Source organism: Eubalaena glacialis, chromosome 16, assembly GCF_028564815.1.
Source record: "Eubalaena glacialis isolate mEubGla1 chromosome 16, mEubGla1.1.hap2.+ XY, whole genome shotgun sequence".
Classification (NCBI taxonomy): domain Eukaryota; kingdom Metazoa; phylum Chordata; class Mammalia; order Artiodactyla; family Balaenidae; genus Eubalaena; species Eubalaena glacialis.
In genome coordinates, this window is record NC_083731.1 from 15,484,905 (window position 1) to 15,498,641 (window position 13,737).

Below are 13,737 nucleotides of genomic sequence, written 5' to 3' on the forward strand. Positions count from 1 at the left end.
TCATTTCACATTTTCTCATAGAAACGACTACACGTTGCTTTGTCTTCTACGCTCTTCAATATATCCATAGTCCTCTCAAAATACTAAAATCCAATTGAACTGGTTTCAGTAACAAAATAATGCATTTCCAGCTCTTCCATGTAATGTTTCTAAATATTTAGTACATCCAGGCTTTGTAGAGTAAAATATACTCCATTGTTTAGTAATATTCAACAGTAGTCCAATATGAATTTTTCTTCTATACCCTGTGCATACTTTTTTTTTAATTTAGTATTTTAAATTTTTGGCTGTGTTGGGTCTTCGTTGCTGCGTGCAGGCTTTCTCTAGCTGCGGTGAGCGGGGGCTACTCTTCATTGCGGTGCACGGGCTTCTCGTTGCCGTGTCTTCTCTTGTTGCAGAGCACAGGCTCTAGGTGTGTGGGCTTCAGTAGTTGTGGCTCGCGGGCTCTGTAGCACAGGCTCAGTAGTTGTGGCTCACAGGCTTAGTTGCTCCGCGGCATGTGGGATCTTCCCGGACCAGGGCTCGAACCTGTGTCTCCTGTATTGGCAGGTGGATTCTTAACCACTGCGCCACCAGGGAAGCCCCTACCCTGTGTTACTTAGTTATACCCCCATTTTATGTGAAACAACTTTGTTAGCTACCTTCATAGCTATGAATACAATGGCATCTTTTAAAAATATTTTTTAGGTAAAATTTATATAGAGTAGAATGCATGGATCTTAAGTGTACAATTTGGTGAATTTTGATGTGTGTACATCCATGTAACAAACATCCAATCAAGATAAGAATATGTCTAGTACGCCATAAAGTTTTCTTTGTCCCCTTCTAATCTTTTCTCACTGTTCATGTTTCTATCACCACAGATTAGTTTTGCCTGCTCTAAAACTTCATATGAATGTGAGCATACTCCTTCATGTATGGCTTTTTTTGTTTAACATAATGTTTTTGTGATTCACTTATGTTGTTGCATATATCATAGTTCATTCCTTTTTATTGCTGAGTAATATTCTATTACATGAATATAGCACTATTTTTTAATTCATTCCCCTGTTTACAGATATTTGGGTTGTTCCCAGGATTTGGCCATTCTGAACATTCTTATGTAAGTCAAATGACTTGTGGACATATGTTTTTTCCTTCAAGATAAAGACCTAGGAGTGGAATTGCTGGGTCCTAGGATCAATGTTCGTTTAATCATATAGGAAACAGCCAATACGGAATTCCCTGGCGGTCCAGTGGTTAGGATTCTGTGCTTTCACTGCCGAGGGCACAGGTTCAATCACTGGTTGGGGAACTGAGATCCCACAAGCCACATTGTGTGGCCAAAATAAATAAATAAATAAGAAACTGCCAATAAATTTTCCAGAGTGGGTGTATCAGTTTACACTCCCAACAGCAATGTATATGAGTTTGAGCTGCTCCACAGTCTTACTATTTGGAAACAGCTTCATTAATTTCAGCCATTCTACTGGGTGTGAAGTGGTATTCGGCTTTGATTTGTATTTCTCTGATGATAATGATGTTGAACATATTTCCATGTGCTTATTAATCATATATCTTTTTTGTGTTCAAGATTTTTGCCCATTTTTACAAATTAGGTTGTGTTTTTCCTATTTGATTATAGGGCTTCTTTAGTCTGGATAAAGTCCTTTTTTGGATATATGCATTGTGAATATTTTCTACCAGTCTGTGTCTTACCATTCGTTTTTTCATGATATCTTTTGAAAAGCAAAGGTTTTGATTTTGATGAAGACATCAAAAGAGTGAAGACACTCTCAACTTCCTCTAAGCTTCACAAAAAGCTTAGTGCTTTTTGTGTCTTAAGAAATTTTTTGCCAACCTGAAAGTCACAAAGTTTTCTTCTAGAAGTTTTGTAAATTTGTAATTTTAGTTTTTATATCTTAGTCCTATTATTCCTCTCAAATTAATTTTTTGGGTGTGGTATGAGGTAGGGGGTTCAAGGTTCATTAGTTCATTATTATTTACATACATCTATCCAGTCATTTCAGTACCATCTGTTGCAAAGACTTTCCTTTCCTTATTTAATTGCCTTGACATGTTTGTTGTAAAGCATTTGATTATGTAAGTGTGGGTCAGTTCTGGACTCTATATTCTGTTCCACTGATCTGTCTGTCTTTACACCAAAACCATATCATCTTGATTATTGTAACTTTATAGTAGGTCTTAAAATCAAGTCATGTGAATCCAATTTTGTTCTCATTTTTCAAGAATATTTTGATTACATCTTTAAAATTATATACTGTTTAATACTAATAAATATAATTTTTGAAAAAAGTCAGTTTTTTAAAATAAAACATTTCAAAATGGATCTTTTGGCCAACAAAACAATAGCCAACACAGTCCCTCTTCGCTGTGAGGGTCTTGACAAGTCTGTTTAAACAGATTAGCAGTCTTATATCTTATGTTGACATGTGTACATAAAATCATTCAAGGAGAGATTTCTGCACTCCCATGTTCACAGCAGCATTATTTACAATAGCCAAGACCGGAAACAACCTGAGTGTTCATCAATAGATGAATGGAGATTTTATATATATATACTTAGAGTATTCAGCCATAAAAAAGAAGGAAATCCTGTTATTTGCAAAAACATGGATGGACCTTGAGGGCATTATGCTAAGTGAAATAAGTCAGACAAAGACAAATACTGTATGATTTCGTTTATATGTGGAATCTAAAACAACAACATGACAACAAAACCAAACTCATAGAAAAAGAGATCAGCTTTGTGGTTACCAGAGGCAGGGGGTAGGGAGAGGGGGAATTGGATATCAAGAGGTACAAACTTCCAGTTTTAAGATACGTAATTACTGAGGATGTAATGTACAACATGATGACCATTGTTAGCACTGCTATGTGCTATATTTGAAAATTGTTAAGAGAGTACCTCCTATGAGTTCCCATCACAAGGAAAAAATAATTTTTTTCTTTTCATTTTCTTTATTTCTTTTTAATTTTTTGTATCTATATGAGATGATGCATGTTAACTAAACTTACTATGGTACCGGTAATCATTTAACAATATATGTAAGTCAAATTATTATGCTGTACACCTTAAACTCATACAGTGCTATATGTCAATTATACCTCAATAAACCTGGAAAAAAATCATTCAGGAATGTGTGTGAACAGAAAAAACTTTGACTCAAATTTTAGAATTTCATTAAAAAATTTTTTTAAAGAAAAAGTTGCAATGACAGAGCGACATGTAAATGCTACATACTATTCCTGAAGAAAGCATTTTACAGCTCTTACCAATGACATGCCTATTTTTGAGGCCATGCTTAATACTTTTTTTATGGAACGTATTTGTAAAGGGATGAAAAAATGCTTTAAAATTACAATTGTTAATAATGAGATGAGTAAATACACTACTTAAAACATACTAACAAAATAAAAGATTCTTATTTTCTTTAACACACCTCAAAAAAAGCACAATATTTAATAAAAATGAACAATAATCTGGTTGATAAGAAAGATGCTATGCTACCAATAAAAATCAGCCTATCTGGCTGATTGACCTAGGAGATTCAAATGCTTTTCTTTCCCCTCCCCACAAGTACAGCACAACAGCATCAGTGAAGGACTCCTCCCAACAAATTCCCTTCTTACTCCTCTCCTGGCTGGGGCTATGAATGTTCTGGCAAGTCTGTGAAAGTATCTTCTGCAAACGTGAGAGACCCAGGATGTCCATCTTCTATGCAGTATAAAATACTTCACTTGAAGTTTGTTTTAATCAAAAGAAGGGAGTATCGTGTAGCAGCTAATAAGCTTTAGAGCCTGACACACTCTCAGTTCTGTCACTTAACTGTGTAACATTGGGTAAATTACTTAACCTATTTGACCGCATGAACTCTCAAGGTTGTTGAGAGGATTACATTATAGAAAGTACTTGGCCAATGCCTTGAACTCTGTAAGTGATAAGTCACCACTGCTGGTTTCTCTTTTAGATTTTCCCCAAAGCAAATGAAGCAAACACTTACAAAACAAATATGCCAAAATAAGCATATAATTTACAAATTCAGTGCGTTTGAAATTACTTAAAAACCACAATCATCATATCCCTGAATACTGGGAATGTGTAACAGTGGAAAGTGCATATTAGACTGGGAGCCTGGGCCTAGATTCCAGTCTTGGCTCTGCCTCTATGTGACCATGTGATCTTGAGTAAATTATTTACACCCCCTCGCCCCTGCCCAGAGCCTCTAGATTCCTTATCTGCAAAATGAGGGGATTGTTTTAAGAGAATCTCTAAGACTCCTTTTCAAATCTGTGATTGTAAGATTTGACTAATTAATATAATTGCCACTCTGCTCAGAGTCAAACTAGTCAAATATTTATGATAAAATGTTTCAAATCCCCTCACTCCCCTCTAGCACTTAGGGAAGATGTCAAAGCTATGGCAAAGAGGGGGCCTGAGTCATTTAACTAATTAGAAAGCTTTTGCAGAAGAACGCTTACTAGCAATAAGACTTTACACTTAATATGGCAGAAACAAGTGTCTCCAGTGTCACTTCGATTGGTAGGAAGACGTGGCCTCTGATCCTTCTCAGGTTGACCTCCCACAATAATACCTTTATCACTTGGACTAATACATCTCCTAACAAATTATCATACAAATCCTTTCTTCACTAATCTTAGTTACAACTTCTACAAATTAGTTGTCCTCATGGTATAGAACATTTGAATATTAAAGTTTAAATCCTGGATGTATTAGAAAAGAAAGTCTCCTCATCTTTCTGTGTTCTCATTTGAAGAGAAAAATGCCTGTATTTCGATTCTAAGATGCATCTATGTTTCAAATTTTAAGATCTTGAAATTGAACACATCTAATAGTCGATGTGTTTGGAAAGCATTGTGTCATAATTTGGTTAGCAGCAATTTGTTTCTTAGTAAAATTAACAGTAAATCTTAAAACAATGGAATCTTAGATTCAATTACATACAGTAAAATCTCACCAACTGAATACAGAAATTTTTGTAAGGCACCAATGTAATAAATGGTCTTCAAAAAGTCTTGTCAATTGTCAACATAAACAATAGGGACCTACTGTATAGCACAGGGAACTATATTCAATATCGTGTGATAACTTGTAATGGAAAAGAATCTGAAAAACTGAATCACTTTGCTGTACACCTGAAGCTAACACAACATTGTAAATCAACTACACTTCAATTAAAAAATTTTTTTTAAATTGTCAACAGGAGAATGGACTGAATGTTGTCTAAAGTTCTTAGTTTCTAATGTCTACAGAAGTCCTACATGAATGCAAGGTCTTAGTATTAAATTGAATCCCTTCTGCAGAATGAGGAAATGTGCCAACACAAGCTAAGATAAAACCATACTGGTCACTATGATTTCCTCATTGGCCAAAGAAATCAGATGCTGAACTCTACAGATTCTTTTTTTCAGTCTTTCCCAAACTGTATTTTATTCTCAGAGATAAGTTAATGTTAAAAAGTAAACATTTTGGGGTTTCCCTGGTGGCGCAGTGGTTAAGAATCTGCCTGCCAATGCAGGGGACACGGGTTCGAGCCCTGGTCCGGGAAGATCCCACATGCTGCGGAGCAACTAAGCCCGTGCACCACAGCTACTGAGCCTGCGCTCTAGAGCCCGTGAGCCACCACTACTGAGCCCAAATGCCACAACTACTGAAGCCCACGTGCCTAGAGCCCGTGCTCCACAACAAGAGAAGCCATCACAATGAGAAGCCCGTGCACCACAATGAAGAGTAGTCCCCGCTCACCTCAACTAGAGAAAGCCTGCTTGCAGCAATGAAGACCCGATGCAGCCAAAAATAAATAAATTTTTTTAAAAAGCAAACATTTCATAAACTTAAAATCAGTTATAATTTAAATCAATGTCTATAAAATACACATGTATTTGTTTATAAAAATATAATCAGCAAACAGTAAAACTTATGTATGCAAGTGCAATGCCCTCATCTTACAAGCCACCTCCCCAACCCACAGACCTAATCTAATGAAAATTGTCGCAGTTGAAACATTTCTCCTATTCTTCTAGTACTGTTTAAAAAATAATTAAGACTAGAAATTAATCTTTTCAAAAATCTTTTAAAAAATTAAATAAGACTAGAAATCAATCTTTTTAATTTTTCTTATTATAAAGGGTAATACATGCTCCTTGTAGAGAATTTGGAAAATGCAGAAAAGAATAAATTTAAAAATTTGAATTCTACCACTCTGAGATAATCATCACTAAGATTTGAATGTATTTTTTCAGTCTTTTGTATAGTGCTACATACATTAGTGTAAAGTTGGAATCAGAGGGTATTGGTATATATGCCACACATGTGTAAAGTTTATGTCAATTTTTTTCACTTATGCTTATTTTATCATGACCATTTTCATATTAGTAAATATTCTTCAAAAACATCTTGGTAAGGTGGATTGGAACAATTTGGAAAAACAAAACCTTGGATTCATACCTGACTCTTTAAACAGTGATTGTTGACTCTGTTTGCACATCGTCAATCACTTGCAGAAATTCTAAGAAAAATACAATGGCCAGACCCCACCCTCAGAAAGTCTAAATGAATTAATTAGTCTGGGATGGCATCTAGACACACAAATTTTTTTCTCATGTAATTCTAATGCGTAGCCCTGGATGAGAACTATTGTTTTACATCTAGATAAACTCCAAGTAAATTAAAATATTGTGAAAAAAAAGAAACCATGGAATTAGTGAATAAAAATGTAACTGTATATATAATCTTAGGGTACTAAAGAATAGTAAAGGCAGAAACATCAAAGGAAAATATTCATATATTTAGCTACATGAAAACTTTACATTTCTGAATGCCAAAAAAATCACAAACAAAACGGAAAAGCAAATCACAAACTAGTAAAAATATTTCCAATATGCATTATAGGTAAAGCTCTTAGAAAGTATAAAGGAAAAGATGAAGAACTAAATAGAAAAGGTCAGGTATAGGTAAATCACCCAAGAAAAAAAAAGTCACTACATATATGGAGATAAAAAAGCATTTCCTCTTTAAATGAAAAAAAAGCTGATCTTCACTTCAGACTATATTCCTCCTTTCCTGACTCCTCGCCTGCCACTCATAACTCAGGGGCTATACAGTAGCATTTACATTTATACCCTGAAGCTTTACCTCACTAAAGAAAATCAAACTATAAGCAAATATATTAAAACTAAAATACAAATACATAGAGGAGAGTCACACTGACACATAAAGGTCTCATAAAATCAGATGCAAAGGAACATAACACCGCTTTATTACTGAGTCCAGCTCTGCACAGGTTCAACTCGCAATCAAAGGAAGTCTTTTCAATCTGCTGCAGTGCCTTTACCCTTATTAGAATGCATACTCATTAGTTTCTGATTGCTCCTCTACATAAAACATGCCATTTTTGTACCTCGGTTTCCACACCCCTTGTACAGTATTCATATTTTATCTCTAAAGATTGTAATAAATCACTTCAAATACAATAACCCATTTAAGAATGGATTTTATAGGCTGAAAGGCACACCTTTGGTGATGTGATCGCAATCATCAGATGCTCCGATTCTCCTCAAGCCCGTATTATACGGTGTGTACATAAATGATGCAGCAAGGATAGGAGAGGTGATTATAGGCGAATGAGTCAACTCAACCCAAAGTGTACTTCCTGGTTTCAGGGTGTATCCATAGGAACCCTTTGAAATGTTTTGTTTTATTAATTTGGCTCCTTTCTATTTTTCACTAGTGCCAACACTTTCAAGGTAATGCGGTTTAGACATGTCATAGCTGTTGAAAGTCATAGCGTGAGCTTGAGCTGACAGTGGTGTATCATCAAGAACTAGAAACAGCAAAATAACATTATGGTAAAGAGTATGAGAAATAAGAAGACAAAGGGCAGGAAATATTGCCTTACCGACTTAAAGCAGAGCCCTGGGGGAAAACATCTGGTTCGGAGCACAGTGATCCTTTCAGCACAGTGAAGGGGTCCTACTGGATAGAGCGAGAGAGATGGGTTCCTGGAAGCTGAAGAGCAGGCAGTGAAATGTTGCTCTCTGGAAAGGAATTTATATTTAAAAAGGTGAGAGATCTATGACCTTGAAATCTAGATAAGAGCCATAATTTGTGATTTTTGATATTGTTATTAAAGCCTGACTTTACTACATTTAGAATGCTTTCCATCTAGAATTCTCAAATTAAGCTTATGAACCACTCTATATGCTTTTAGGAACAATCAAAGATAGAATTTACAGGGGCTTAAAAGGATTGTTAGTTTGGAAATAGTAAACTTTAATAACTATTGAATGTCATTTATTTCTACAGACCCTGATATCTTTACAAAAGGAACAAAAGAATATTATAGTTTACTAATTTGATAAGGAACTTTGGTCATAGAAATTGGTGTATCTGAGAAGAAACCACTTTCTACTTTAACACCCCCCCTCCCCTCCAAAAAATCTTTTACAAACACTCTAACTTCTGGATAAGTCTTAAAAGCTAATCTTCTGAAAGATCTATGAGGTTCACAGGCTAAGCAAGAGATTTTAAAGTTTATTTTGTGTGGGTGTATGTTGGAATGTAGTCACGTGTGAATTAGATAGAATCTTGAATATATTCCAATCACACCTACTTTCTGTTCTAACCACATATGTACAATTATTTAAAACAAACACTTTCATCTCACGGACATTTAAATATTATCTCTGAATGAATAGATTAGGAAGAACCTCAGGTTCGCTGAAAGTTTTGCACACAACCTTCAGGTCTATAAAAAAAGAACATTGCACTGAGTAGGCACAAGCACCATACATAATCTTTACAACAATCCTATGAGTTAGTAATATTAGAACCCATCTCTCACTTTTGGACACTCCTTACTCTATTCAGTAAGACCCCTTCTCCATGCTAAAGGAATCACTGTTTGCTCCAAAGCCAGATTACACATGAGAAAATGACTGAAAAATGGCAGAGCCAGGATTTGAAATCAGTCTGTCTTGTTAAAAAGTCCCTGTTCCTTCTAGTAGGTAATACTACCTTCTAAATATGAAAGATTTTGGCACCTTTTACAAATAACCAGCTATACTCTAAAGCATCTAGTGGCAAAAACCCTGAAATATAAGTGATGCATAAAGCAAAAATTCAAAATAATACAACTGATTTTAAATGTACTTTTCAGAACAAACACACGACTCTTGTCTTTCAAAGACATTTACAATAGCCAGGACATGGAAGCAACCTAAGTGTCCATCAACAGATGAATGGATAAAGAAGATGTGGCACATATATACAATGGAATATTACTCAGCCATAAAAAGAAACGAAATTGAGTTATTTGTAGTGAGGTGGATGGAACTAGAGTCTGTCATACAGAGTGAAGTAAGTCAGAAAGAGAAGAACAAATAACTTATGCTAACACATATATATGGAATCTAAAAAAAAAAATGGTTCTGAAGAACCTAGGGGCAGGACAGGAATAAAGGCACAGACTTAGAGAATGGACTTGAGGACACGGGGAGGGGGAAGGCTAAGCTGGGACGAAGTGAGAGTATGGCATGGACATATATACACTACCAAATGTAAAATAGATAGCTAGTGGGAAGCAGCCACATAGCACAGGGAGATCAGCTCGGTGTTTTGTGTCCACCTAGAGGGGTGGGATAGGGAGGATGGGAGGGAGACGCAAGAGGGAGGAGATATGGGGATATATGTATATGTATAGCTGATTCACTTTGTTATAAAGCAGAAACTAACACACCATTGTAAAGCAATTATACTCCAATAAAGATGTTTAAAAAAATTTAAAAAGACATTCTCAAAGAATGAGAGAACCTGAATGTTTTCATTCTCTAAACTGCTAAAGTTTATACCCTATTAACTATCCCAGTTTTAAAAAATCTCATTAGTTTGGGATGGTAAAACTTTCGAAAATGTATGGTTCTTCATCAGGAAATCTGATAATACTACTCACTACTTAATAGAACAATAGAGAAAAATCCTATCATCATATTCTTGGATGCTGAAAGGCATTAGACAACATCCAACATCCATTTTTTAAAAATTATTTTATTCTCTAAATTATGACACAAAATTGATTTTTTTAGTGTGCAGCTTTTTGACTTTCAACACACGCATAGATTGATGTAGCCACAACCACAGTCAAGATACAGAAAAGTTCCAACACCTCCAAAAAACTCCTTGGTGTTACCCCTTCATAGTCTTACCCTTCTCCCACCTGTAATTTTTGGCAACCACTGATCTTTTCTCCGTGACTATAGTTTTTGTTTATTTGAAAAGTCATCTAAATGGAATCATGTAGTATATAACCTTTTAAGACTGACTTTTTTATTCAGCATAATGCCTTTGAGACTCACCCAAGTTGTGTGAATTAAGTTTGTTTCTTTTTATTACTGACACTATTCCTTTGCATGGATATATCATACTTTATAAATCCAGGACATGTGGGTTGTTTCCAGTTTTTTGATTGTGAATAGAGCTGCTATAAACATTTGTGTACAGATTTTTGTGTGAACATAAGTTTTCACTTCTCTAGGGTTATTACCCAGAGGTAGGATTGCTGTGTCATATGGTAATTTATTTAACATTATAAGCAACTGCAAAACAGTTTTTCTAGAATGGCTGTGCCATTTTGCATTCCCACCAGCAATATAGGAGAGTTCCAGATGCTCCACACCCCTGGCAGGACTTGGTATTTTCAGTATTTTTATTTTAGCATTCTAATAGGGGGTATCTCACCATGATTTTAATTAACATTTCCCTAATGGCTAATTATGTTGAACATCTTTTCATGTGCTAATTTGTCATCTATATATATTCTTGCGCAATCTTAATTCCCCAACCATCAGACCCAGGCCCTCTGCAGTGAAAGTGCTGAGTCCTAACCACTGGACAACCAGGGAATTCCCTGGTCCATTTTTTAATTAGGTTGTCTTCACACTGTAGGGTTTTAAGAGCTCTTTACACATTTTTTAATATAGAGCACTTTATTGCATAAGTGATTTAAAATATTTTCTCCCAGACTGTAACTTGTCTATTCATTCTCTTAACTGTGTCTTTTGCAGAGCAAAAGTTTTCAATTCTAATGAAGTCAAATTTCTCAATATTTTCTTTTGTAGATTGTGCTTTTGGTATGTCAGAACTCTTTGACTAACTTTAAGTCACAAAGATTTCATCCTATGTATTCTATAAAAGTTTTTACAGTTTTATAGTTTTACATTTAAATCAATGATTCGTTCTGAGTTCATTTTTGTATAAGGTGTAGGGTTTATGTTGAGGTTCATTTATTTTGCCTATGGATGTCCGATAGTTCCAACACTGTTTGTTGGAAAGACATTCATTTCTCCACTGAATTGCCTTTGCATCTTTCTCTCTTTCCTCTTATATTTCTCTGGAAGGGACTGTGTAGAATTTGGTATTATTTCTTCTTTAAATGCGTGGTAGAATTCACTAGTAAAACCATCTGGGCCTTGAGATTTCTATTTCAGAAGGCTTTTAAACCTTTTAAACAAGAATTCCTTAGTCATTATAGGACAATTTTGGATATTTAGTTCATCTTGAGTAGGTTTTGGTGGTTTGTGGTATTGGAAGAGGTAATCCATCATGAGCCCTATGAATCCCTGCATATGCCTTTGCTGGGTATGTCAAGAATGCAAGGCTCCAAACATTCTCTGTCTGGGTCTTTCTCAGGATTGTGTTTGCAGTGAGCAAGGTGAGGTAACTTCTCCCTCTTAACACAAAGCCAGTTACAAAAGAGAGAAATTCCCCAAGTTCAGAGTTCCTTGGGGGCTACACAAATCCACTGCATGTGTAACATCCATCTAGTCTTACCAGTATTGCCCCCATGGAATTTGAGGTATGTGTAACCAATGCAAAACAGCCTGAAGTTCATGATGCTTACTGTGTTCTGAGTAATAACGTCCTTTGTCTCTGATCTAGGAGTCTCATGTGTTCTGCAGCCTCCACGAAGCAGTAACAGGTTAACTAGTTAGGTAGTAAGTAGGGTAAAATCTCAGACCCTTCATAGTTCTTTACGTATGGTTTTCAGGAAATGATTATTTAAACTAAATTGTCACATATATATATTCTAATTTATTTATTATTTATTTTTGGCTGTGTTGGGTCTTCGTTTCTGTGCGAGGGCTTTCTCTAGTTGAGGCAAGCAGGGGCCACTCTTCATCGCGATGCGTGGGCCTCTCACTGTCGCGGCCTCTCTTGTTGCGGAGCACAGGCTCCAGACGCGCAGGCTCAGTAGTTGTGGCTCACGGGCCTAGTTGCTCCACGGCATGTGGGATCTTCCCAGACGAGGGCTCGAACCCGTGTCCCCTGCATTGGCAGGCAGATTCTCAACCACTGCGCCACCAGGGAAGCCCACTAAATTGTCATATTAATGTTAGCAGAGATTTTGTTTTTGGTTTTGTTTTGCAGTATTTCCTTGTTAGTCTGTAAATGTCTGCTGAGTCTGATATCTCCTCTTTTTTTCCTGATAACAGTAATTTGTGTCTCCTCTTATTTTCTTTTCAATTTTATTAGCAGTTTATCAATTTTACTGATTTTTTTCAAAGAAGCAGTTTTGGTTTTATTGATTTTCTTCATGGTTTTTCGGTGATCAAGTTCATTGATATCTGTTCTTATATTATTTCCTTCCTTCTGATAGCTTTGGGGTTATTTTTCACTTCTTTATTTTCTTCAGTTGGAAGCTGAGATTATTAATTTGAGACTTTTCTTCTTTTCTATACAAGCATTATTTTTTAAGTTTTCTTTATGTCTTTTCATGCTTGATAGCTCATTTCTTTCTTTTTTAAATTTTTATTTAATTTTATTTATTTTATTTTATTATTTATTTTGGTTGCACTGGGTCTTAGTTGCGGCAGGTGGGCTCCTTAGTCGCGGCTCACAGGCTCCTTAGTTGTGGCTCCCCGGCTCCTTAGTTGTGGCATATGTGCTCCTTAGTTGTGGCATGTGAACTCTTAGTCGCAGCATGCATGTGGGATCTAGTTCCCTGACCAGGGATTGAACCCGCGTCCCCTGCACTGGAAGGCGGATTCTTAACCACTGCGCCACCAGGGAAGTCCCTATACAAGCATTTGGTGCTATAAACTTCCTTCTAAGAAATACTTTTGCTTCCTCCCACAAATTTTCATATGCTGTATTTTCATTTTCTGTCAATTCAAAATATATTTGGTAAGCCATGGTTCATTTAAAAAGTGTTTGGTTTTCAAGTGTTTGTAGATTTCCCAGTTATCTTTCTGCTCCTGATTATGATCAGAAAGCATATTTTGTATAAATTCAATTCTTTTAGATTTGTTATGGTTTATGACCCAAGATATAGTCTATCTTAATGAATGGTCCATGTGCACCTGAAAAGAATGTATATTTTTCTGTTGTTGGGTTGAGTGATCTGTAAATATCAACTAGATCTGGTTGACTGGTGGTGGTGTTCAATTCTGTATTCTAGCTGATTTTTTACTAGTTCTGTTGATCACTAAGAGAAGAGTTCTCAGGTCTCCAACTATAATTATGAGTTTGTCTATTTCTCCCTTCAGTTCTGTCAGTTTTTGATGTATGTATTTTGAAGATCTATTGTTTGATGTATACATTTAGGATTGCAATGTCGTCTTAGTGAATTGTCCCTTTTATCTTTTAATCCTTTCTTTATCCATGGTAATCTTCATTACTCTGAAGTCTACTTTGATCTTAACATAGTCATTCCAGCTTTT